Source organism: Pinus tabuliformis, chromosome 9, assembly GCF_031772625.1.
Source record: "Pinus tabuliformis cultivar Carrire ecotype Pingquan chromosome 9, CPIR1, whole genome shotgun sequence".
In the NCBI taxonomy this organism is placed as follows: Eukaryota; Viridiplantae; Streptophyta; class Pinopsida; order Pinales; family Pinaceae; genus Pinus; species Pinus tabuliformis.
Window position 1 is genome coordinate 1,512,880,610 of NC_142307.1, and position 26,165 is coordinate 1,512,906,774.

Sequence of the window (26,165 nt, forward strand, 5' to 3'; positions counted from 1 at the left end):
AACCAGACATCTCAAGGTAATCAAGGCAACCATGGTCCACCATCTAATGCCCCTAAGCATGACAAGCCTAACCCCATAACCCATCAACATGGAGAACAACCCAAGCAAAGAAAGGATCTCTGAATGAGAAAAAATTGTGCTTGTTGTGGTGTTTTCATCCATTATACTCACGAATGTCCCCTTTTACCTCTGATGTGCCAAGCATGGGAAGCTCAAGCAACCACTTCTAGAGGACCCAAACCATTTCTCCACCTCCTCCCCCTCCTACTTCGTAACAACATGTTTTCCTTACAAATCCTTTTTCTCATCAAGGATATGTACCTACCCAACCGACATAGGGTAATGAAATTCCTCCACCTTCACAATCTGGCCAAAATAATTACCAAATTCGCATGATGAATTTAGATGAAATCAACACTGAACAAGTTAACCTATAGACTCAGTCACGCCAATATGATAAGCCTCCTATGAAGTCAACCACTGATTCCCAACCCAAAATTTCCATTGAGCCTCTATCGTCACCAAATCACACCATACATATCCCTCTACCTAAATTCAAGGTTCCCCCCAAGATCCCTAAAGGTCCATTACATCGAAATGTTGCTTCTTCTAACGCTACCCATATCTATAACATAGGAGATGACTTAACACAGTCTCCTTCTACCATATCAATGTTGGATGTCCTCCAGATCTACCCATCCCAACGGAAAGCTCTATTATCTGCTTTCGGCATTATGGATCCCTTTGACGATCATCTCATTATTTTGATGTTCACGAAGTGGAACATTGTCCCCTCCCTTCATCAATTTGCTTTCAAATACTAGTGTCCATAAATAATGCCACAGTCCAGTGGTCTATCATAAACAAAGGCACCTCCACCTATGTGATGGCCGCTAGTGTTTGGAAGTAACTTGGTTACCCTGACCTATCCTGATCCACTATCATTGTCCATCCTTGGTATGGTCACCCCTCATAACCCCTCGATTTATATCACAGTTGTCCCATCACCATTGTCGACAAGATTGTCTTGATTGATATCGAATTCATTGGTTCACCATTAGATTGTAACATCTTATTGGGTCGTAGTTACACTTTTTCCATGTTTATTGTCGCATCAATTATCTTTCATAAGATATGCTTTCCTCACAATGGAAATATCGTCATTATCGATTAGTTGACTTACTATGGCCCTCAGTCTCAGGCATGTCCTCAGACCACTATCTCATCGATGACTAGAAATATGACTATCACTTCCTTTAAAACTAATGTTTCTCCTAGAGTCTACAAATATTCCACGTTTCTTGGGGCTTATTATGGCCCACCGCCTACTCCTTCTAAGCCTATCTCTTTGAGTGTTTTCATGCTTCAAGCATCATGAGCCAAAACTAAGTTGTCTAGTATGCCTTCTCAACAACAAGCTCCTTCACAACCTCCTACTCCCAACTAAACACATCCTTTAGGTACAATTCCTCCAAGCCCATTTCCTTCTACTTGTATCTCTCTTGGTCCTTTTTAGCCAGGAACCATTCCCCCGGGTCTTAATCATCCATGAGTAGTTCCCCCATGTCACTACCCCTCAGGCTAGATACCTTTCTTATTCCCACCAGAAGGAATTTTTTCTACCCTTATTATGGCTACGTTGAGTCTATCTATCATTACCTTGGGGATCTGAGTATGGTACATTGATCCTCCCACAAACACTCCTCATAATCAACTCAAACCTTACACATATTTGACACTAGATTTGTTGTTCCTACCTCTTCCTTTGCTTCAGTTCCATGATAACCTCAACATGAAGCCAAACTTGTTGCAAAAGCATCTGGTGAGGGTGGCAAAGCCCAGAAAAAGGGACACAAAAACAAGGCACCCAAGAAACTCCTGCTCCTCCTAAACCATCAAATCCTACTCCTCCATGCACTTTGTGGGATGTTGTTGGGCATACCACCAATAATTGTCCTAAAGTCCCTAAAATTAATAATGTGATCTCTGATACTTTCCCAGAATCTAACATTCCTAAGGTCTGTGTGAACTTACATTAGTCCACCCAAAACAACAAATACTTATGAATGAATCACCCTTTTTATTTATGTGATAGCTATGGCCATTATTCCCATCACTATCCCCGTATCGAAGATTTTCACAATACACTTCAAGTACTTCATGAGTTAGGGGTCATTCATAGTGATTCCACTTCTCCTCTACCTACGATTTATGGAACCACTTATTTTCTAGAATAGGAGGTTTCCCAACCCACTATTGCAATTCCCCCTCCTAATTTCGAGATGAAGGATAGTTTCGCCCCTATTCTCTACCTGTTTTCATGCACAGTATCGATCTATTAGGAATCTATTGGAGTTTCCTATTGTGATTATGTTGAATTATCTTCAACAAACACTTTGGTCTCAACATCAGTAGATATCACATCTACTATTAATTTGTCCATCACTCCCAATGATGCATATGTGAATCTTGTCTCCCATGAATATCCCTCGAGTAGTTCCTCTTCACCATGTGGTCCCTCTTCCTCCCATCCTCCAATTTTTCATTCTGATGAAGACATTATGGAAGGTGTGACCAGCCCTGCTTATCCTTGGGATGATATGCACCATCGTGCGTACTTACTTTCATGGAAAACCCATGATAAATATGTTGTGGAATCCAAAGACTTCATCCATTGTGAAGTTGATTGGTTTAAAAATCCCATTCTTGCACTAGGTTATTTCAAATAAGGAAACATGGATAACATCTCTCCTACCATCAAAATTAACATTTCAAATAAACCAAGGATCAAAGAAAATATCAACTTGGGAGCACAATGCACCGCAAAATAAATTGATGCTTCCACTAAGTTATTTCAAGAATTTTGTGATGTTTTCACCTCGTCTTATTCTGAGATGCCCATACTTGATCCTACCATGGTTGAACACCATATCAACACATGGCCTAATTCCATTCCTGTCGACCAGAAAGAAAGGCCTATCCATCCTTCCAAATGATAAGTTGTCAAAGATGGAATTGACAATCTTAAGCAGGATGGTTACATTTACCCCATTAAATACACCACATGGGTGGCCAATCTTATTTCCATCTTAAAGAAGCAAGGCATCATTCATGTCTGCACTGACTTTTGTGATCTAAATAAAGCTTGTCCCAAAGGTAATTTTCCCACACCTTTCATAGAAAAAATCATTGACGAGTGTGCAGTGCATGAGGTTCTTTCCTTTATTGATGGATTCTCCATATATAACCAAATACATATCCATTACACTGATCAATTTAAAACCCCCTTCGCAGGTCCGTGGAGAAATTTTCATTCTAGGGTCATTCCTTTCAGTTTAAATAGTTTTTGGGACACTTTTCAACGTGCCATGTCCTATTTTTTCCATGACCTAGCTCATATTATCCTTGCATATCTAAACAATCTCACTTCTCATTCCAAACTACGGTCACAACATCTTACTGATTTGCGTACCATTTTCCTCACATGTCGAAAGTCTAGCATTCACCTTAGTCCCTTTAAGTGTGTCTTTTATGCTCTATTCGGACGTTTTTTTGGCTTCATTATGTCCAAAGATGGTATTACTCTTGACCCCCTCAAATTTCAAGCCCTTCTTGAAGTTCCTCCTCCTCACAACCTATGTGAGTTACGAAGCCTCCAAGACAAATCCAACTTCCTTCATCAGTTTATTCCTGACAATGCCACCACTACTCATGGATTCCTCACACTCCTACGTTCAAAAATTCCTTTTGTTTGGGATGACCAAGCTCAACAATATTTTAATGCCCTAAAACATTCTCTCACTTCCACTGCCTTGATTAGACCACCTAACTTCGAAAGGGACTTCATCTTGTATATCTCAACTTCCACCTATTCATTTGTCGCGGTATTAATACGGGAATATGGTTCTAGAAATGAGAATGTCATATATTATGTTATTAAGAACCTTAATTTTCCCCCTATGTCCTATTCCCATGAAGAAAAATTGGTGTTGTATGTTGTGTCCTCTATTTAGAAATTGCATCATTATATCCTTACACATACCACCAAGGTCATGACCAATTCCAACCCCATGGAATTATTATTGATTCGGTGAATCATAAATGGGATGCATGCCTACTAAATTGTTATCCTTTAAGAATTTTATTTGGATTTTGTCACCCCCAAGAGTAAGAAAGGTTTATCCCTTGCTGAATCCATTTTTGAATTTCATACTAGTGCGTCAGATACGCCGGTAAATTATGACCTTCCATATGAACACTTTTTCGCTATAACCTTGGATGATCCTTGGTATGGCGACATACTCACCTATTTGCAAACCCATAAATTCACCCCCCATATTTTTCCTGATGATCAACGATGTATTTGAATAAAATCCCCTTGTTATCTCCTCATCAATAACAATCTTTATTTTTGCAGTGTTGACAATATCCTCCATTATTGTCTCACCCACGATGAAGTTGAGAAAGTGCTCAATGTCTGTCACAGTGGCACTTGTGGTGGACATGTCTTTAGAATGGCCACTCTCTAGAAAATCATGTGCACTGGATATGTTTTTCCTTCTCTCTTTAGAGATTGCATTGAAGCATTCAAACATTTTCCCAATTGTCAATTATATGCCTGTAAGTCTCGAGATCCACCTGCTCCCCTCCATCCTATCATCGCAACTGGTCCTTTTTACAAACACGCTATTGAATTTATGGAGTTTCAACCCCCATCTGCTAATAACCATAACTATATTATCATGACCATCAACTATTTAACCAAATGGGTTGAGTCCATGGCCATGTTCAATAAAACCGCAACCACTACAGCACTATTCTTCTTTAACCATGTTATCGCTAGATTTAAGGCTCTGAAGAAACTAGTTTCTAACCATGGATGACACTTTGAAGATGAGATTTGGCATGAGTTATCCTCACTCTTGGGCTTTGAACACCAATATTCGTCATCTTCTTACCCCTAAGGAAATTTCCAAGTTGAATATGTCAATAAAACTCTTAAAACTATGCTTTAGCAGACGATGAATAAACACAAGACCAATTGGCACCTTATTCTCTTCCCTGCATTGCGGGCCTATTGAACCTATGTAAAGATTACCACCAGGTTCACTCCTTTCCACCTTATTTTTGTATAGGAGGCAGTCTTACCGATCGAGTGTGAAATCCCCTCCTTCCACCTTATTTTCAAACTCCTCTTGGACACGCAAACTTTAGAGAAAAGAATCATCATGCTTGAGTTCGCCAATGAAGACCATTTTGTTTTATTGCAAACCATTGAAGTGGTTCAAAATGCACCAAATCTCAATATGACCATAAAGTTCACCCTCATACCTTTAATGAAAGCGACCTTGTTCTTGTCTATGACCAAGCTCATGATGTCTTGGGACATGGGAAGTTTGAACCATTATAGCTCGGTCCTTAAATTATTTGTAAGTTTTTGGAAAAGGGATCATACCTTTTCAGAGGGTCTAGAAGGCAAAACCCTTCCTAACCCTCATAATGCACTCTACCTGAAAATTTTTACACATAGTGTTTCCCATTGAAATGCATGTTATTTTTTATTTCTTCATTTAGGCAGCTTGCATCCCCCATCATTTCATTGATTATATTTGATCCAGGAGGATTCCATTGATTCAATTGTACAAGTGTTGAAGTGTCATCATCAGTGTTTAGTGTCGTCATCGCTTGAGTTCAACTTCGACAGATCGATAGTGTTACTTAGGGATTAGGTTGTTCAGGTAATGTTCATAGTTTTCATGGCATTCAATTGATATGGGTTGTACCTGGCTGTCGACTTGAGTTCATTGATAGTTTCACCAGGAATGGTCGACAACATGTGTTTTTGTCATTCGAGAAGAAGGATTTGGTGTCGACATGGTTGTTTCATCCATCGTAGAGGTTTGATATTTCGTCAGAAGTGTCATCACAAAAATTGTTCTGTCGATGATTCATATGTGGTTGTTGGATACCTAATCCTCTATGGGTTAGTGTGGAAGTTGAACAGCCAAAAGGAAGTCCAAGATACATTGGGATGTGGAACCCAATGGTCACACCATGTACTATAGATGTATATAATTTGTTAATAATAAATGTACTCTAATGTTTTATCTTTCATACTCTTTCTACCATGTGTGTGTTTAACATGGTATCAAAGCTACGGACGAATTTATGCCGTACTCAAATTTGAGCCACTAGTTGTGGCCTCTCTATGCATGTCAATTATGCATTCCTGTGGATAGAACTGTCATTATTGTGTGCATGCCTATTTCATGCTACAAACTGTCTAGCTGACCTCTCTCAGCTAGATTTGTGCTAGGTTCTCTATCCACTATCTCAAATAAAATTAAAAAACGCACCTGCACTCCTACCTATTCTTCCCATGTTTTGCATTTCTACAGCCTGACACATCTACCTTGTGCCAGCACAAATTCCTGGCCCTGAACAATGGTAATTCTCTGCGCATGAATGAATGGCTCCCTCAGTGTTCGGTTATATACCACTGTCCGTTGTCTAAACACTTGTGAAGGCTACTCTTACGCTTGTTTTTAAACGCCCCTTCACTCTGCATCCGTATGCCCCTTATACCTTGGCATCAAAGCATTTTGTTTCACCCATCCATCAACCAAAACAAATGTAACCGTAGTTCCAGAAGTTTCCCCCTTCCTCTGGAATTCCTTGTCAGTTTTAACAAATCTTGCTACTAACGCCAGAGGCAACACTTGCAACCACTCTTCTCTACCAAGACCCAGCATAATCGCACTCATTACATGACTGAGCAACTTATTCCTGGAATATATGGTTGTGGCTGCTCCATTGTTCCCATCGAACTTGGGATCTGAGGTTCCCGATTCATAAGTCTACATGTCGTGAACATTTTTGTGCTTTCCGTATCCCAAATCGAAGATTCGAATCCTAGTCAACTACTCTAGCCCATTAGAATACTATGAGGCTCAGATTTGATGCCCTAATGATTAAAAGTGGTGCATTGTTCAAACAACAATTCTTTAGATCGGAGTTATGGCCTTAATTGACAAGAAATTTGAGCAAAATTTCGGTAGGGTTTCATACTCGGCGTGAGCTGACGGAGATTGAAAAACGCACAATCGAATGCAGGATTTTGCATCATGACAATGCCATCTTAACGAGCATTCTGTGAAGAGTTGGTGCAATCTGTTGAGGATTTTATCTACTGCGGCAACTTGGGCACGTAAAAGAAGAGCCAATGTTGATATCATTGTCGAAGAGCCGAAACCATTGAGATCTTCGCACAGAAATTCCACCTGTTCGTCTTCAAAGAACATAACTTAAAAAAAAAAACCCTAATACATGCATAGATAGAAGCCTTGGGTCCAGCCTCTAGTCAAAGTCCTCCTCTAGCAGCGCCGCTTCCTCGCTTGCCAGTCACAGATATATGGTAATGGAATCCATGAATTTAATTTCTCGTTACAACTGCTAGTGATTAGATGAGATGTTCTTTTTCTCTTCCATATCCTTTTTTAAAAGGCTCGACAGTGTGGATGAACCCCATATTGAGTTATGTACACAGATTTGTGGAAGCATTGCATTTTATATTGTGTTGGTAACTCCTGCGTTTGGTGAATGTTGACTGCGTCTAGTGTGAATACATCAAATTGACTGTGTATGCATTGGTATATTTCTCCTCTTCATTGAGTATGTGCTGCGGTGAGCTCTTATTAATGTTGGAGATCGATTTGGTGTGAGTCTCTTCGTATTCCAGCACACATAGTATCTTCAGGGATAAATATAGTAAGAACCTTGTTCTTAATGGCAAAACGCAGGGCTAGCAGCCACCAGGCACCTGATTCAACCTGAGAAAAGTGATGCAAATGGTCGTTGGCATCCATGGCTTTCTCAAGCTTGAAATCATAGGCTGGGAAATGGGGAATTCTAATTTTTCTGGTTCAGTGAATACAAGTCTCTAGAACAATGATTATCAAATGAAAGATAGAACAAGAAACCTCAAAAGCTGTGGCCTAACAACTTATGACTGTATGTCATGGTTTTTAATTGTGCATTCTATGATGTGGAGATCGTATATATGGTGTATGCGTTAACATTATTTTTTGAAGACTGTGGGTTGTGTATGGATGGTTTTTATGATTTATGAAAAGAGAATAAATTATAGCATCGCTGCCACAAATTCCACTGGTGCACTCCCAACTCCTTGATTGTTCAGTTTCCCGAATTTGAACTCTGGTGCATTGGCACATGTTGGACTTTATGCCTTGATGCTCTCCGTGAGACTTTGCATAAGCTAGCCCATGTGTTGAATTTTTTTGATAGTCAGTATTCCGTATGGAAGACTGAATGAAATGGATGGACGCTTACGAAAATGAATGAATATTTATGTTTTAATTGAAGATTGTAATCTGCACTGAAAAAAAAAATAGAAGCATGTAACAACAGTGAATGTAGGACGTGTTGCATGTTGGGTCCAACATATGTTGCATGGACGAATTTCTGTGTTGAATATACACTGGAACGTGGTGATATGTTGTACAGAATGAGCAATGACCAATTTGAATGCCCTCCGTGTAAGTGACTGAACTTTGAAGGGAAGTCGTTCCGACGATTTATTCAACGACGAATCTTATCAGCATTAACCAACATTGTTATCAGCATAATATATTTTGGCAGCCAGTGACAAGGCAGATCCTCCTTAAAATTGTTGGATCATGCAGTTTTCGGAAAACCAAGCACCGTTGGGATTGAAGCAGCTGGGATCAGGCCCATATACTGTGCTCCCATGATTTTCTTATTGTCATATTTCAAGTAATTATATAATCAATTTTTAAAAGAGTCGAAGCATAAAAGTTCTTATGTAATGATATGAAATGGAATATGGCATAAGAAATTAATTAAACCTTTCCTAATGACTATTTTCATAGTATGATTTGGAGAATTTCGAACCACACCTTGTCAAGCGAGATTTGTTATTGACTGTGGAATAGTTATGGCTAGTCTCTGCATTAGATTTGGAATTTTGATTAAAGTAATGCTCCATTTTTCTGAGTGGTTCACAAATTTTTTTCAAGAAACTTGAAATATCTTTCCAAGAAGCTTTTAGCTTTCTGAGGAACTCAAAGTATCATCAAGGCACTGCATTTTTTTGAAAAATGGATCGAATTGATGAAGTATTAGAGTTCTTGAAAACTCTAATACAATCTACTTCTAATGACACATTCCAAATCAGCGAAGCCTCTCTCTCAGAAATTCAGACTTGTCTACAATATGCACAAGAACATATTGATTTTTTACAGCTTGAATCTCAACTACAACAGGAAGAATTACAACAATGGAGTCATCATTTTGAACCTGTTTCTGTTCAGAACAATGAAATGAAATCCCATAAGTAGCAAGTCAATATTGTTGAAATTGATTCAGATCCAGTGCCCAATAAAGCAGCAAAGTCACATGCAGATGCAAAAATTCAGCCAACACTTCTCAAGCCCATCATCAGACCTTGGAAAGAGCTTGTCCATAATAAGCACAGAACAGGTCTTGGATATGAAAAGGACAAGTCCTTTCATATTCCACATTACTCGAAGCTCATTGAGTTTCAGAATGCTAGATTCCTTCATGGCAGTTCACCTCCAGCTGTTCCAGATTCTGCCCCTCTTCCACAACAACAGCAACAACAACAGATTGTGAAATGCCAAAATTGTGACCAAGTTGGCCATCTAAAAGGTCACTGTTTTGATCTTCATCCATGTAAGCACTATCTTAAAACCAATCATTCTTCAAATAGATGCTTCAGAAACAAACCTCCTACAAGAACAAAGATTCATCTTGGATGGATCGCTTCTTGGCAATGGGCATCAACAACCAAGAATATATTTCAGTTACATGTCAGAACTTGTTCAAGAGTATTGAACAGTCTTTCAGTTTAGTTTTCTCCATCTTCTCGCCTTGTATCTGATGGGGGGGAAATGATGGTCATCTACAAGCTTCAAAGCCACATCAAGTGAGGCTGAGCCACAACCTGTTACACCAGTTTCAGAGCTATAGCCAGAGACAAAGATGCCCCTGAGCATGCCTTCAGTTAGTAATTTGGGACACTTCCTCTAGCAGAAGACTTCAACTTCTTGCCAGTTTTGAAATAGTTCCAGGAATTGCATTAAGCATTCCAGAGTTTTTGGTCATCCTTAAACCATCACATGTTGAGACTTCCATTTTCAGGTTGAAGTTCTCCCTTTTATTTGGGGTGAGACCTCCCTTTCATGGTTGAAGGCTTCCCTCTTAAAAACATCAGGAACACTTCCTCTATCAGAAGACTTGACCTTCATGCCAGAATTGGAAGTGTTCGAGGAATTGCACTAAGCATTCCAGTGTTGTTGGTCATCCTTAAACCACCGCCCTTTATACCAACATTTTAGAGAGCACATTCAGCCTAGTGCTGCCATGCATTTTTGCACATTTTGTATTACAACTCTCTTCTTGGACTCATACATAACCCTTCGGATTAAGGAGGGGAATGTTGGACACCTAATCCTCTATGGGGTAGTGTGGAAGCTGAACAACGAAAAGGAAGTCCAAGAGACCTTGGGATGTGGAACCCAACAGTCACACCATGTACTATAAATGTATATCATTTGTTAATAATAAATTTACTCTCATGTTTTATCTTTCATACTCTTTCTGCCATGTGTGTGTTTAACAGTGGTTTTATGTCTCTCTGTGACAATAATTGAAAAAGGTGTTTTTACACCTAATGTAAAATCTAAAACCCTAAAACTACATTTAAACCATGCTACAAACCTATCATCTAAGTCCTAACCTATCATAACACCAAAAACTATGTCTTAATACAATTCCTAAGTCTAAAAGCCTAACCCTAAACCTAAGTTCTATGACCTCAAAACCTCACCATATAGCTCTTGACCTAAATTACAATGTAAAAACATTACAAAACACCAAACAGTTCCTAACCGTATCCTTAGAACGCAGTGAAACTGTGGTAATGTGACTAGCATTATTATAAACCATCGGAGGTATGTGCTGACCATTTTTGGGTTAACCGCCAGTTCATAGACCACGACAGAGTTAGCATGTGAATGGAGTCGAGTTAGCCGTCAGGGTTAGCATGACAGTCAGGTCCTAACTGCATTAGAACCGCGTGGAGTAAACCACGACATGGGAGCAGTGAAACCAGAGGCAGTTTGGCAACCGCAACATTAACCGTAATGTTCACCACAATCACCGGAAGTAAGGTTGTCACATGCAACAGTCAGGGCCGCCCCGTTAGCCAGAACCGTTGGGTAAGACCACTAGATGGCAGCCAAGCAGTCGACTGCCTGGTGGTCACATGGAAATGGTTACAACCTCCACCCAGTTAGCTTACCACCAACAGTGAAGACTTATTACAAAGTTATTTTTTGGTTTTAAAAGGTTTTGTTTGTTAAAAACTAATTCGACCACCATGGAACTAACCCTAAGGTGGAAAATCTCAATTAGACAGAGCCCAAACCTAACCAAATTTACCATGTATTCAACAAAAGAGGTTTTCAATGTATTTGCAGGCCTATAAGAGGTAGATTTTTCCTTTCAAAGACATTAGAGTGGTTTTTGAATTTTGTATGCAGATTCTGGAGGACATAGATTATTTTTGTTTTCAGTGTTATGGGAGCATCCGAGGTCGGAATTGGGAACAGTAAGCAGCATTTGAAACCCAGTTTAGAGGGCTATCTGATGACAGTGATCAGAAGTGCATGTGTGCACATTCAGACTGATCAATTCTCTGTGTAATAAACACCTTCTTCTCATTCCTAATAAAAACGATCGCCCATCTTGAAAGCGGACCCAGAGACGTAGTCCATAAGGACGAACTCCGTCATCAATTTTACTGTCTGGTATCGCTATGTTTTTACTGTTTGCACTTCTCTTATTCATCAATTTCATGTTTAATCAGCTGTCGTAAAGTGATCTTATCAAGCATATTTCCTCCATTTGTGTGCTTTTAGCTAACATTCAAATCATTAATGGTTAATAAATTCTACATCCGTTTTTAGTTTATGATCATTTCAGATCATATAATTTGGTATCAGAGCAGGTTGCATTTGTAGAATGTGTCATTAAATGTTAACCAGGTCAAAGTCGCATCGAGGAGAAGGAATCCTTTAGCAGATCAATTAAGAGATTGGAAAGCAACGGGTCGTTCAAAAATCGACCATGTCGGGACCTGATGCAGGTGAAAACACTGAAACTAAGATGAGTGAAGAACAGTTTCAGCAGGCATTCTTAACCATGCAACAAATGTTGGGAGAATTGTACGAAGACAAGAAGGCGAGATATGCAGCTTCTTCAAAGCCATCAAAGAAGGATAAAGGTAAAGGGAATACTGACAAACCACCTTCACCTCCATCATCTCCATCATCCTCTTCTTCTTCTTCTTCTTCCAGTGCAGAATTTGAAATGGAAAAGAAACCTAAGAAAAAATCTCTTTTGAAACTTGATGTTAAATTTTAGTTACATGTTTATGATGGCAAAATGAATCCTGAAAAGCTAGATAACTCGATAAAGCAGTTAGAAGTGTATTGTCGCATTCAAAACATTTCTACCAATAAGACTAAAATTCAGTTAGCTACACTTAGAATTGGGGGGAACAACTTTAATCTAGTGGGAAAGTAATACTCAGCTAGATGTAAAGCATAAAGGAAAAGTGATCTCGTCATGGTCTAAGTTTTTAAAAGCTCTTAGGAAATAGTTCTATCCTTTAGGATACATGCAGTAAGTTATTATTGATTGGCAGCATCTAAGGCAAGGTAAAGGGCGGAGTGTTTATGAGTTTACTCAGGAGTTCAGAAAGAAAGCATTGGCGCTTGGTGTTTTATTGGATACATGTGAAACTTTATTAAAATATATCAACTGTTTACATTCGTATTTGCGGCATACTTTATTGATGTTTAATCCTGATGATTTTGATGAGGTGTGTGTTCAGGCCATACATATTGAATCAGATGGAAGACCATTCAAGCTTTCATCACAGTCATCCAAAGAGTTGGAAATCAAAGATTCCAGTGACAGTAAGGGAAAGAACAATTTGAAGAGAAAGAAATCAACGATTGTTCAAAAGGAAACACCTACTTGTTCTCATTGCCATAGAATTGGTCATGATGAATCAAAGTGCTGGAAAATTCATCCAGAACTTAGGCCCAGAAAGTTCCTTAAGGAGATTCGATGAAAAGAAGGCCATTGCAGTAGTCCAACAGGATCTAGGTTCAAATTCAGGTGATGAAAGGAGGATAATCGGCATGGTTACAACAGGTAAAACTTCTGAAACTAGTTCAAGTTCAAAAACTATTGCATCTTCTTCAAACATAAATCCTCCACATGAGGATAAAAGAGTTGAACTGTTTAACATAAGGATAACTTCTATGCATACAAATATAGATACAATGTTTGATAGTGGATCACAGGCAATTTTAATCTCTGAATATTTAGTTAAAAGTTTGGGTTTGGAAACATGGAATCATCCATGACCTTACCCATTAGGATGGCTAAATAAATCAACCCAGATAAAAGTCACCAAACAATGTCGATTAAGATTTTCCATAACAGCTAATTACATTGATGAAGTGGAATTAGATGTGGTTCCCATAGACAGATGTGGAGTTGTCTTAGGAAGTCCTTATCTTTATGATCAAGATGCAATATTTTACAGGAGAGAACATAAATATCACCTTAAGAAAGATGGGGTTGAATTTATTGTCAAGGCACATCAAAGTAAAAATCACTTGAATTCAGTTAATGTTAATCAGATGAAGCGATTAATAAGTTCAAAAAAGCGCTTTGTAGTCATGTGTGTAAAGGATAAACATAACAATCAACATGATTCTTGTTTAAGTTATGCAACTCAGCTTAAAGATGGTTCATTTAAAGAGATAGAAAATTGTTCAGTTCTATGTAAAACCAAACATCTAAATCATAAGCAGGGAATACAACACGAGTTACAGTTTGTGCCTAAATCTCCTCTTCCTAATGTCAGAATGAATCAAATCAGTTTCAGTTTGGAACATATTAGTTGCAAGGATAAAAATTAGTATTGGGGAAAGTCAATGTTCAATTTCTCTTGTATTGTTTCGCCATGTCATGTCTCAAACAGTTTGGAAACCTCTTTTCAAGTGGAGAGGAAACCTATTTGTTTCCATGTCAAAGCCTTTTCTAAAGCAGTGTCAAAGTGTCTAATGGGAACTTATGCATCAGAGGAAAGTGCTAATCAATGCAAACATCATGTAATAAATGAAGGAAAAATGATTCAAACAAATCAATAGCTAAATCAATACTTTCATAATCAAACTAAGTTGTAGCAAATTTCACCTTACAGTTGGATAGGTTTTGTGCAGTAAGTCCACTTAGAAAACAGGAATCAGGAAAGTATGTTAAATCAAGTAGCTGGTTTGATGTCAAAAGTATCTTTGAATGTCTTTGTCATTCTGCAAAATAGATTTTTTATACATGTTGATGGTATTAAACAACATCCAGTAGAGACTGTTTTCAAAGATTGTGAATCACTAGCTCATGATTCTTTGTGGAAAGAATTAAATTGCCATGTTGAAAATAGGTTTGTTTGCCCATCGTAGCAAGTTGTTCATACTACAGATGGAAGAAACAGGTCACCGGATCGAAAAGTTCCATGGTCAGCATCATGAGGGTCATCACTTGTAGGTGATTGATCAAATGTATTGGTACATCGTTAGGTCAAGGTGGAAAGAGAAGGAGTTCTACCCTCATCGACTATTTGTTTCGTCAAACTTTTGTGGTCCAAAAGCGTTCAAGTGGAGAGGAATGATCCAGGAGGATTCCATTGATTCAATTGTACAGGTGTTCAAGTGTCATCATCAGTGTTCAGTGTCATCGTCGCTTCAATTCAGCTTCAACAAATTGACAGTGTTGGTTAGGGATCAGGTTGTTTAGGTAATGTTCATGGTTTTCATGGCGTTCAGTTGATATGGGTTGTACCTGGCTATCGACTTGAGTTCATCTACAGTTCTGCCAGGAATGATCGACGACATGTGTTTTTATCGTTCGACAAGCAGGATTTGGTGTCGACATGGTTGTGTCGTCCATCGCAGAGGTTTGATATTTCGTTAGGGGTGTTGTCACAAATGTTGTTTTGTCGACGATTCATATATTGTTTTATGTTGCTTTGTGACAATAATTGAAAAATGTGTTTTTACATCTAATGTAAAATCTGAAACCCTAAAACTACATTAGAACCATTCTAGAAACCTATCATCTAAGTCCTAACCTATCAAAACAACAAAAACTATGTGTTAATACAATTCCTAAGTCTAAAAGCCTAACTCTAAACCTAAGTTCTATGACCTCAAAACCTCACCATATAACTCTCGGCCTAAATTACAATTTAAAAACATTATAAAACACCAAAAAGTTCCTAACCTCATCCTTAAACAGCAGCGAAACCGTGGTAATGTGACCAACATTAGTATAAACCATTGGAGGTATGTGTTGACCATTTTTGGGTTAACCGCCAATTTGTAGACCAAGGCGGAGTTAGCATGTGAATGGAGTCGGGTTAACCGTCGGGGTTAACATGACAATCAGGTCCTAACAGCATCAGAACTGCACAGAGTAAACCAAGACATGTGAGGAGTGAAACCAGATGCAGTTTGGCAGCCGCAACATTAACTGTAATGTTCAAGGCAACCGCCAGAAGTGAGGTTGTCACATGCAATAGTCAGGGCTGCGCCGTTAGCTGGAACCACCAGGGAAGACCACCAAATGGTAGTCAAGCAGTCGATAGCCTAGTGGTCACATGGAAACGGTTACAACCTCCGCCCGGTTAGCTGACCACCAGCGGTCAAGACTTATTACAAAGTTATTTTTGGGTTTTAAAAGGTTTTGTTTGTTAAAAACTAATTCAACCACCATGGAACTAACCCTAAGGTGACAAATCTCAACTAGACCGAGCCCAAATCTAACCAAATTCACCATGTATTCAGCAAAAGAGATTTTCAATGTATTTTTAGGGCTATAAGAGGTAGATTTGTCCTTTGAAAGACATTAGATTGGTTTTTGACTTTTTTATGTAGATTCTGGAGCACATAGGCGGTTTTTGTTTTCAGTGTTACAGGAGCATCCGAGGTCAGAATTGGGAACCATAGGCGGAGTTGGAAAGCCGGTTCAAAGGGCTATCTGATGACAGTGATCAAAAGTGTTTGATTGCATATTCAGACTGATCAATTCTCTATTTAATCAACACCTTCTTCTCATTCCTAATAAAGACGATCGCCCATCTTGAAAGCGGACCCGAAGACATACTCCATAAGGGATGAACTCCATCATCAATTTTGATGTCTGGTATCGCTGTGTTTTTACTATTTTCACTTCTGTTATGCATCAATTTTATGTTTAATTAGTTGTCGTAAAGTGTTCTTATCAAGCAGATTTCCTCGATTTGCGTTCTTTCAACTAACATTCAAATCATTAATGGTTAATCAATTCTACATCTGTTTTTAGTTTATGATCATTTTAGATCAATATTCTTATGCCTTTTAGATGGATCCATCATCCACACCACATATTGATTACGTCGATGGTGCGAGTCACTTTTGCAAGCATCTAGCCTCGACAACTTGGGCCAATTTCATCCCGTTGCATTTGTTGGTCCACTCCAACAATGTCTACATTAGATTTTCCACTCATAACCAGGCCGAATATGATGCAGTGATAGGTTTCTTAGTTGATGCCCTTGATCATCACATCCTTCACCTTCATGTTTGTGTTTATTCCTTTCTACTTGTCATGCAATTGAATGATGTTTATCATGTGTGTAATCCTGTCCTATTTAGAAAATATCTATGAGTTAAGCTTTTGGCACGTGAATTTGAATCCATTACATTCAGTCATGTTCCTAGAGCACAAAATAACTATGTAGATACCATTGAAAATAACATTCTAGATTGACATTTATCACATGCATATACAAGAAGACATCCATAGCATAAACAACTGATGAACCACAGTCGTCACAAAAAGATGCATAACAATATTATGTATCATACTATCCAACATATAGTGTTTGGATTCCACTACTATAAATAAATCTGACATGCCCATAGCATGTTACATAAAAAATTGGGGCCCACATGTCCCTACAACTAATCACTGTCCTCGGTAGACCCCACGCCCGTGGGTCCATTCTACCCACTCGTAGGTCGTGGACTTCCTGATTGGCCATAGATATATCCTCATGATACCTCACCATTCAAACGGAAGCCCGATGCTCACATATGTACAGTAATCTTCTAACTCATGCCATCCATGCTCTGTCACCCCAGTCAATAGCAGGTTGTACCTACATCATAGATACTCCAGTAGTGCATCACTACTTGATCACTTCTATGATGTCTAACCTCTTTGATCTGTAGTTTCGGATGCTATAGATCATCTTGCATATCCTGTTGGCCTCACTAGTGCTATATCTTCATACCACAAGTTTGGAAATTAGTACCACATACATACAATTTCTAAACTATACATGTGACCAAAATATAGGAATTATCACTTACCATATGGACCCCATGCTCATCCCTGCGGGAGTGGTAGGTCAAGACCTACCTAGAAGTTCATTCAGCTATATGGATAACATCTATGTACAAGGACATGTGGTCCCAATGAGTGAAGAAGTCAGGTCGAAACACTTATCTGACTCGCCTTCCTCCACCTTGTCACAGTAGCTTCCCACAGTGGTGCATCCTCGGCTCCTCTAGGCCCCCATTACGGATTTGTACATGTGGACGGATGTTGAGGATCTTCTCAAAGAAGAATGAGCATACAATTGTCCCAAATGAAAAGTTATCATTGGCTCATTGCCTGCATATACCCATCTGTTGTTTCAATGATGATAAAATAATTTGGGCCCACCCATAGTAGGTCCCTTCTAGTACACTCTCTACATGCATCGTATGCCCCCAAGTGATTTGATGAAAGGAATGACCACCCAAAACATGCACCAATGTTGCGACTGTAGCCCCTGTCTCGAGTCCCTCTAAGTCATGAATGATTCGGATTTAAACAAGAACGCAACAAGTTACATAGATAACCATAAACACAAAGATGTAGTGGAAATAATACTTCATTTCATTAATGTAAAATACTGAAATATTCTTACAAACAGAAATGGAAATAGACCAGCTAGGGTAATGGTAGCGTATCTCTAAGAAGAGATGTGGCGGCTACATGCCTCTAAACTGTGTTACAATGACGCTTGAAGGCCTACTTATTGTTGAGAAACAATGGGAAACCCTTCACATCCCAACACCTAACCCTAGAAGATGAAACGCCAAATTGTGGGCCCTGTTTTGGGTAAGTTGGTACATCAATTTCCCAGGGTCGTAACTTTGGCACCCGATCTTTGTTTGACGCATACAATAGCTCGTTAGAAAGACATATCCAAGCACTAAAACTTTGGGAATTGCAACATAGGTTGATGGACCCATGCTATTCCCAGATTTCTCAAAAAATGTCGTTTAGGGCCTCAAAACGGCTTAGGAAGTTTAGGACCCGAAAAACTGCTAAAAATAGTAAATTGTGCTACAATTACAGAAACTAAAAAACTGAAAAAGACAGTCGTGGGGGTCCAAGTGTGATAGGTGGGTGGCCACCAACATCCACCTAGATCATTCCTCCCCCCTTAGGAAGCAATGGTCCCCATTGCATTGAGTTCCTCCATCTGCTGAAGTTGATCCCTGGTGAGCTGTTCTGCAATCTCAGATGTGTCCAGTAATGGTGGGAAGCATGGTCGAGGGTGGTACACATTGAACACTTGGTGCAGGTGAAGGAATGGAGGAATGTTGTGCTCCAAAGCATTATTTCCCACAGCCTTGGTAATGGTGTAAGGACCATGTCGGTGTGGTCGGAGCTTCTGATGGGCTCTTGTAAGGTGTTCTTTCTGTAGATGCAACCAGACTTTGTTGCCCACCTGAAGCTTATGTGGTACCCCTGTGGGTGAGGAGAAGTTGTTCCTGTGTTCTGTCATGACTGTATCCCTTTGCTGTTGCTATTGCATGGAGGAACCCTTCGGAGGGGTCATGGATGTGGCTACAATCTTCCCCTTACTTTGGGAGCAAACCAGACATGAAATGAATTTCCTAGTCTGGGAGACGATCTTGCTGCATTTCTTAGCAAAGATCAAAGACATGGTTGTAGGTGGGGCTACCTCCGGTATCCTGTATAATGAATTACCCAAAGTAATAATAATAGCACGAGGCCTTGACTCATACATAGCATGTCACCTCCACAAGCATGGCTGGCCAAATCGTACATCACAGACATCCAGAGGTGCAACATCACACAATACCTCATTTGTGAAGGGCTTGATGTTGTAGGGAAGGAGGCACTGCTGGCAAACTCGAAGATATCATCCTTGGTGAAGCCACCCGATACTGTACGGCTATGGGTGTGGTGTAGTTGATAGGCCCAACAACTTCATGACCTCTGCTGAAATGTGGTTCTTTTGGCTGCCACTGTTGACAATGAATTGCAGCAGCGAACCCTTCACCCACATATGTGAGTGGAAAAGACACTCCCCCTCCTCTGGATCTTCGGGCTCATTCTTCTGGATCTTTGTGGTTGCAACAGTGATGCTGGGCTCCACATTAATGATCTACTTCCCTTTGCCATTCCCCTTGTCAGGTTCTGACTCAGGGTCAGAACATGCATCTGATTCTGAAGCATTCAACTCGGCCACTAGCAACTGCTTGGTCCGACACTCACTTGTGTTGTGAGTGGGGCTATTGTGGAACTCACACCACTTTCCTATGTCCTTCTTCGACTTCGTGGTGTTGTTCTTTTACTGCGGCTTCGACAAGTTGTCTTGGGTCACCCCGCCTTGGCTTTGTCCTTTGGTCTTTGGATTCGCAGATCCAAAGTCTCGCTTCTTCAGTTTGAACATTTTCTCAATTTTGACAGTGTATTGGTACATCGTGCCGAGCGAGGAGATGTTCAAGAACTCCATCTCTTCCTCGATGTACCTGTGTAGGTAGTTGTGGTATTTGAGTACCAAATGCAGTTCAGAATCCTTGATACCCAACTATGTGCGAAGGGTATGAAAAATTTTTGTGAACTCTGGCACATTTTGGTCCCTTCCCTGCCGCAGCATGGTCCACTTTATGTATTTGTCTTCATAGCTTTTGAAAGGGTAGTACTGCTCCTTGATGGCATCCCGGAATGAATTCCAAGTGGGTGTCGCTGAAAATAGTGAGCCCGTGCTTTCATCCTTCTGCTCGCAGTAGCTTTCCCACCAGTCCTTGACATGGGGGGCTACTTTGAGTAGAGCGAAAATAATCTTTTCCCAACTCGAAAATTCATGAACAGAAAAATACCCTTCTAGTAGATTTAACCATTTATTTACGGCATCTGTGTCTATTTGACCCTCGAATATGGGGATTTCAAAATTAACTTGTACCTTAAACGACGTGGTGTTTCCAGAGTAGCTGTTGGAAGCTGATGCGTTTCCCATAGGTAGCCACTGAAGGATCTAGGCAAAGATGTCCATCATTGCGTTCCTTTGCCGCTCGAGGGCTTCTTCGAGCAATATTTTGATAGGATCTCCTGCCCCCTCATCTTTCTTTTCATCCACCATTGGAGGCCATGAAGGTTTGCGGGGCTTTTCTTGCAAAGGTTCGACCAGTTCAAGCCCTAACTCCTTATATCTTGATCTCGTTGGGGACATCCAAAGAAAAACATAGAAAAAGCAGACCGCTCTGATACCACTGATCCGGATTTAAAAAGGAACGCAACAAATTACAGAGATAACCATAAACATAGAGATGTAACAGAAATAATACTTCATTTCATTAATGTAAAATACTGAAATATGCTTACAAACAGAAATGGAAATAGACCAGCTAGTGCGATGGTAACGTATCTCTGAGAAGAGATGTGGTGGCTACATGCATCTGAACTATGTTACAATGAGGCTTGAAGGCCTATTTATTGTTGAGAAACAATTGGAAACCCTTCACATCCCAAAACCTAACCCTAGAAGATGAAACACCAAATTGTGGGCCTTGTTTTGGGTAAGTTGGTACATCAACTTCCCCGGGTCATAACTTTGGCACCCGATCTTCATTTGACGCGTACAATAGCTCTTTAGAAAGATCTATCGGAGCACTACAACTTTGGGAAGAAAAATATTCATCCATGGACCCATGTTTCTCCCAAATTTCTCAAAAAACGCCGTTTAGGGCCTCAAAACAGCTTCAGAAGTTCAGGACCCGAAAATATGCTAAAAATGGTAAATTGTGCTACAATTACAGAAACTGAAAAATTGAAAGAGACAGTTGTGGGGGTCCAAGTGGGATAGGTAGGTGGCCACTAACATCCACCTGGATTAATGAATCTTGATTCTTCTACCCTTTTCACAAGCAGCTGGTACAAAGTGACGCTGCACAAATTCCCCTATATGCATCCCATGAGGCACCACTAGATGTATCTCGCCGACCACCCCCAAGGGTTACAATTCTATCAAAAATTATATGTCTTGGATAGTGATCTGGATCCTATGCTCCTATACCACAAAGGCCTCCTGATTTGGGTCCCAATAACTCACAATCCTAGATAATATTTTCTCACCAGCCTTCATCAACAGGTTCTCCAAGAACTTAAGTAACCCATATCACACTAGAGCCCCTTCGACTACTTCGTTCCCCTTAACCTCAGCACAAAGAGTATCAAAATCTCGTTCCCACCATACCAACTTTAGCTTTGCCATACCTTCAAAATACCATCAGGTTTTTTCAATTCCAAGTTAAAATCATCCAGTTATGGTTCTTATCTTTAGCTCAATAGTGATTCCCACACCTATTTTTCCCATTAGTCCACGATGCAAATTTTCACTTCAAAACTGCGTTGTACGCATTTTTCCTCTAGTTCCTATGTTCCAGAATGCATAAAAGGGGAAAATATATGCATTGTGATAATGAGGAAAAGAAAGTGTTCCCCCACTTAGTTGAAGCTCTAATTTGAAAATTTAATCCATTGAAATTGATGGGTAAGGTTAGGCTACCTTCTTGAAACTCGTAGATCCAAATTCTGATGGTCGGCTTGTCTGCTATGATCTCCTCAAGATTTGGGGCCTTCTCTTTCTCTCCAAATTCTGCAACAACTCAATATGCAATGAATTGGATTTGGGGCCAAGAAGCCCTTTTATAGGAAAAATCTAGTTTTTTCATCACCCATTGCGACCAAACTATAACTTAGTTTGATGAATTGTTAGCACCATTGGAAAGATCTTTCCCATTTCTATTATGGATTTCCTTTTTATTTAGATAATTTGACACTTCACGAGGAAACCATTTTTTCCCCGAGGTCTCACTTTGCCACCAATCAAAAGGAATTTCTTCATGTGACTCACTTGTACTCTGGTACCACTTTTCCTTTGCACTTGTTGAGTTATGTGTTGATGTTAACCATGAGTAACCATTATCTACTCAGGCTTTTATGGTTCCATTCGAGCCTCTCCCATGTGAAATCATTATCGAGTCGCCCTTGTTCAAAGCATCAAAGATGAGTCACCCTTGAATCCATGGAGTTTGTTCTAAGTCCCCTTGAGTCCTGTTACAATATATCATCCATCCTTGTGTCACATTGATCCCATTGTTCTCATATTTGACCTCAATCTATATCGCTTTGTCTTTGAAAGGCTTGTGCCTAAGTAATTGACCATCCCCTCTGGAATCGAGTCAATCGTTGTCAAGTGAAACATGCATATCATGATCTAAGAAGGTAAGTTTCCATTCCACCTCTCATATTGTATCCTTCCTCCATCATCCCTCATGTCAATCCATTAGTCACATTACTATGATCCCTCGTGCCTTTGTTGAGGATTCCTCATTGCCTCAACTTTGGCATACCCTCTTCTGTCTGGATTTAAGACCTCTGTGGTTTATATCTTCTAACTTAGTAACCAAAGAACCCATAGTAAAAACCATTTTTCGTCAACATTTCAAATCCCAATAGGGATCCATCATCAGGACAATTTTTGAATGTTGATAGAAGAAGAGCTTAATTGCGAGATTTAAATAGTTATGAGGTGAGCTGTTTTGATTGAAGGAAAAATGAAGGTCAGCTGCTTAATAATTAATATTATCCAAATATTTAAGTTTTTATTAAATTAGGTTTTTTTAGTTTTGATTTAAGGAAAAATGAAGGTCGGCTGCTTAATAATTAATATTATCAAATATTTAAGTTTTTAATAAATTAGGTTTTTAATTTTAATTCTAATTCATATAATTTTTATTTCTAATGATAAATTAACGGTAATAATAAATAGTAATGATGAAATTTCTTAGTAATATTTTCTCATAATAATTAATAATTATTAATAATTTAAAATAATTTATAATAATAATATATGATAATTTATAAAAATAATAATAAATAATAAGTATTATAATTGTTATAAATATTCACTACAAAATTATTATTATTATTAGTTATTTATATATAATAAATATTAATAATAACTAATTAATGTTATAATAACTATTATCATAATAATCAGTTTTTATTAGATTGAATATTAATGAGATTATTTATTAATTTGAATATTAATGAGATTATTTTAGGGGTTAATTGGATTTATTCTTAATTTTTACGAATTAATAATAATACTAATAATTTATAATAATAATTAGTGATAATTTATAATGATTCTAATAATAAGTAATAATTTATAATGATAATAATTAATACTCAGTAATAAGAATTAATAATAATACTAATAGTTTATAATAATTTATAATAATAATTAGTGATAATTTATAATGATTCTAATAATAAGTAATAATTTATAATGATAATAATTAATACTCAGTAATAAATATTATAAATAATATAATTTTTCTTTTAATACTAATTTTCCATTAATAGTTATTTATAAATAATAATATAAGTTGATTTTTGATATGAATTAATAATAATACTAACATTTAACAGTCATGATTAATAATTAATAATAGTAGTACATATTATAAGATTTTCACTACTTAATTATTATTAATAATTTAAAAGATTAATAATTTATTATATTTAAATATTAATTATTATGTCTTCAGATTGACTATTAGGAGTAACAGTAGTAAGAAAAGAAACTAGATTTTGCTAAGTATACCTAAGAGGAAAGGGAAGGGGAGAAAGTTACCTATTGAGAGTTAAACTTAGGAAGCATTGGAGGTCTTAATTTCTCTGATTAAGGGAAACCAGCTACTACTGATCTCGATGCCATTGTCCCTGTTGAGATTATGTGGATGTTTCATAATCTCAAGAGCCTCTCTAATCTTTTGCCTATGATGATGTTCTTCTCTTGCGACAATTGAGGTGTTTTCCACACAGAGATGGTGCTTAGTTTTAGAGGAATGCTCTGTCAGGGCCGAAGTATGAAACCTATCATTCCAAATATCTGCTACACGTTCTTTCAGTCTTGTTTGCAATGAATGACCTGTTTCACCAATGTAACTTTTCCCACATGAACAATCTATTTTATAAACTCCTTTAGGTTGGTGTCTATCAATGTTATCTTTGACATACCTCATACTTTGTCTAATCGTTCCGGGTGTCGAGAACTGAGTGATTATGTCTTTCTTTCTTAGGATTCTTGCAATTTTGTCTGTCACCCCTTGAATATAAGGTAGAAATACCTTCCCACACTGAGGTTGGTCTTGAGTTTTTGGCTCCTGAGATAACACCCTTCTTTCAGCTATTTCTATAGCCATTCTGATTTCTTTTTCTTTGTAGCCTATAATTTTAAATACTGATACTAAGTGCTTTTTTTCTTCATCTAAATATTCAGAATCAGAGATTCTAAGAGCTCTGACAGCCAGAGTGTTCAGAACACTAAACTTCTGCGTGGAGGTATCTCTCTGTGTGGGTTGACTTCCTAAAAACCTTATGCCCTAAGGAGCCATCCTCCTTCCTAATGATAAGAACGTCTAAAAATGGGATAATCATGTTTTCTTCCACCTCCATGGTGAATTTTATTTTAGGGGAGATAGAGTTAAGGTGGATGAAAAGCTTGTCAAGCTCTGTTTTTCAATGAGTCCATTTTATGTTCGTGTCATCCACGAATCGCTTCCACCAAGCTGGTTTCAAAGGGTATGATTCAAGGGCCTTCTTTTCAAAGTATTCCATGTATAAGTTTGCCACAATTGGCGAGAGGGGTGATCCCATTGCCACTCCAGATGTTTGCTCATAGTATCCACCTTGGAAGGTGAAAATAGTTGATCGTAAACAAATCTTGGCTAGTCTTGCGGTTTTGGGATCAGTAACATCCTTTATAACCTGAATGGCTTCATCGAGAGGAATCTCGGTGAATAGGGATACTACATCAAAGCTCACCAAGATGTCATCCTGGTTCATCCTCTCATTTCTAATAAGTTTCACAGAGTCATAGGAGTCTCTAATGAAAGAATCAGTGTTCCTGACAAGAGGCCTAAGGATCTTGGAAACATATTTAGCGAGTTCATAGGTTGGGGAGCCAATGGTATTAACTACTGGTCTAATAGGAAGTCCTTCTTTATGGATTTTAGGTAAACCATAAATTCTTGGGATATTTTCACAAGAAGGTGTTAGTTTTTTTTTTAATTTTTCCTCATGGTTGGATTCTGAAATTGTCTTTTTTATTTCTATCATGATTTTGGGAATGGGATTTTTGATAAGTTTCTTATAACTACCACAGGCTAGGTGTTCACTCATTTTATAGACATAGTCTTCTTTGTCTAAGATTACTATTGCCCCACCCTTATCAGCCTTAAGAACTACAATTTTATCATTATTTCAAAGGGCCTTAAGAGCAAGAAATTATTATCTTCTTAAATTACTTTTGGGAGTTTTTGATTTTCTCATAATGAGGGAAAATTCTTGCCTTAATGTTTCCTTGTCCTCAAGAGATAGGTTATTGATCCCATCCTCTATACTACAGATGATATTGTCAACAGGAATGTTTTTAGGGGCCACTGCAAACCCTAATCCTTTGTTGAGAACACTAATGACTTCTGGACCTAATTCTTGAGAAGATAAATTAACCACTTTTCTTTTGGGTTTTATCATTTCCTTTGAAGAATTGTGGTTTTTATCCAATTGAATTCTTTGATCAAGTTTGTGTTCATAAGTGCTGGCTTTTG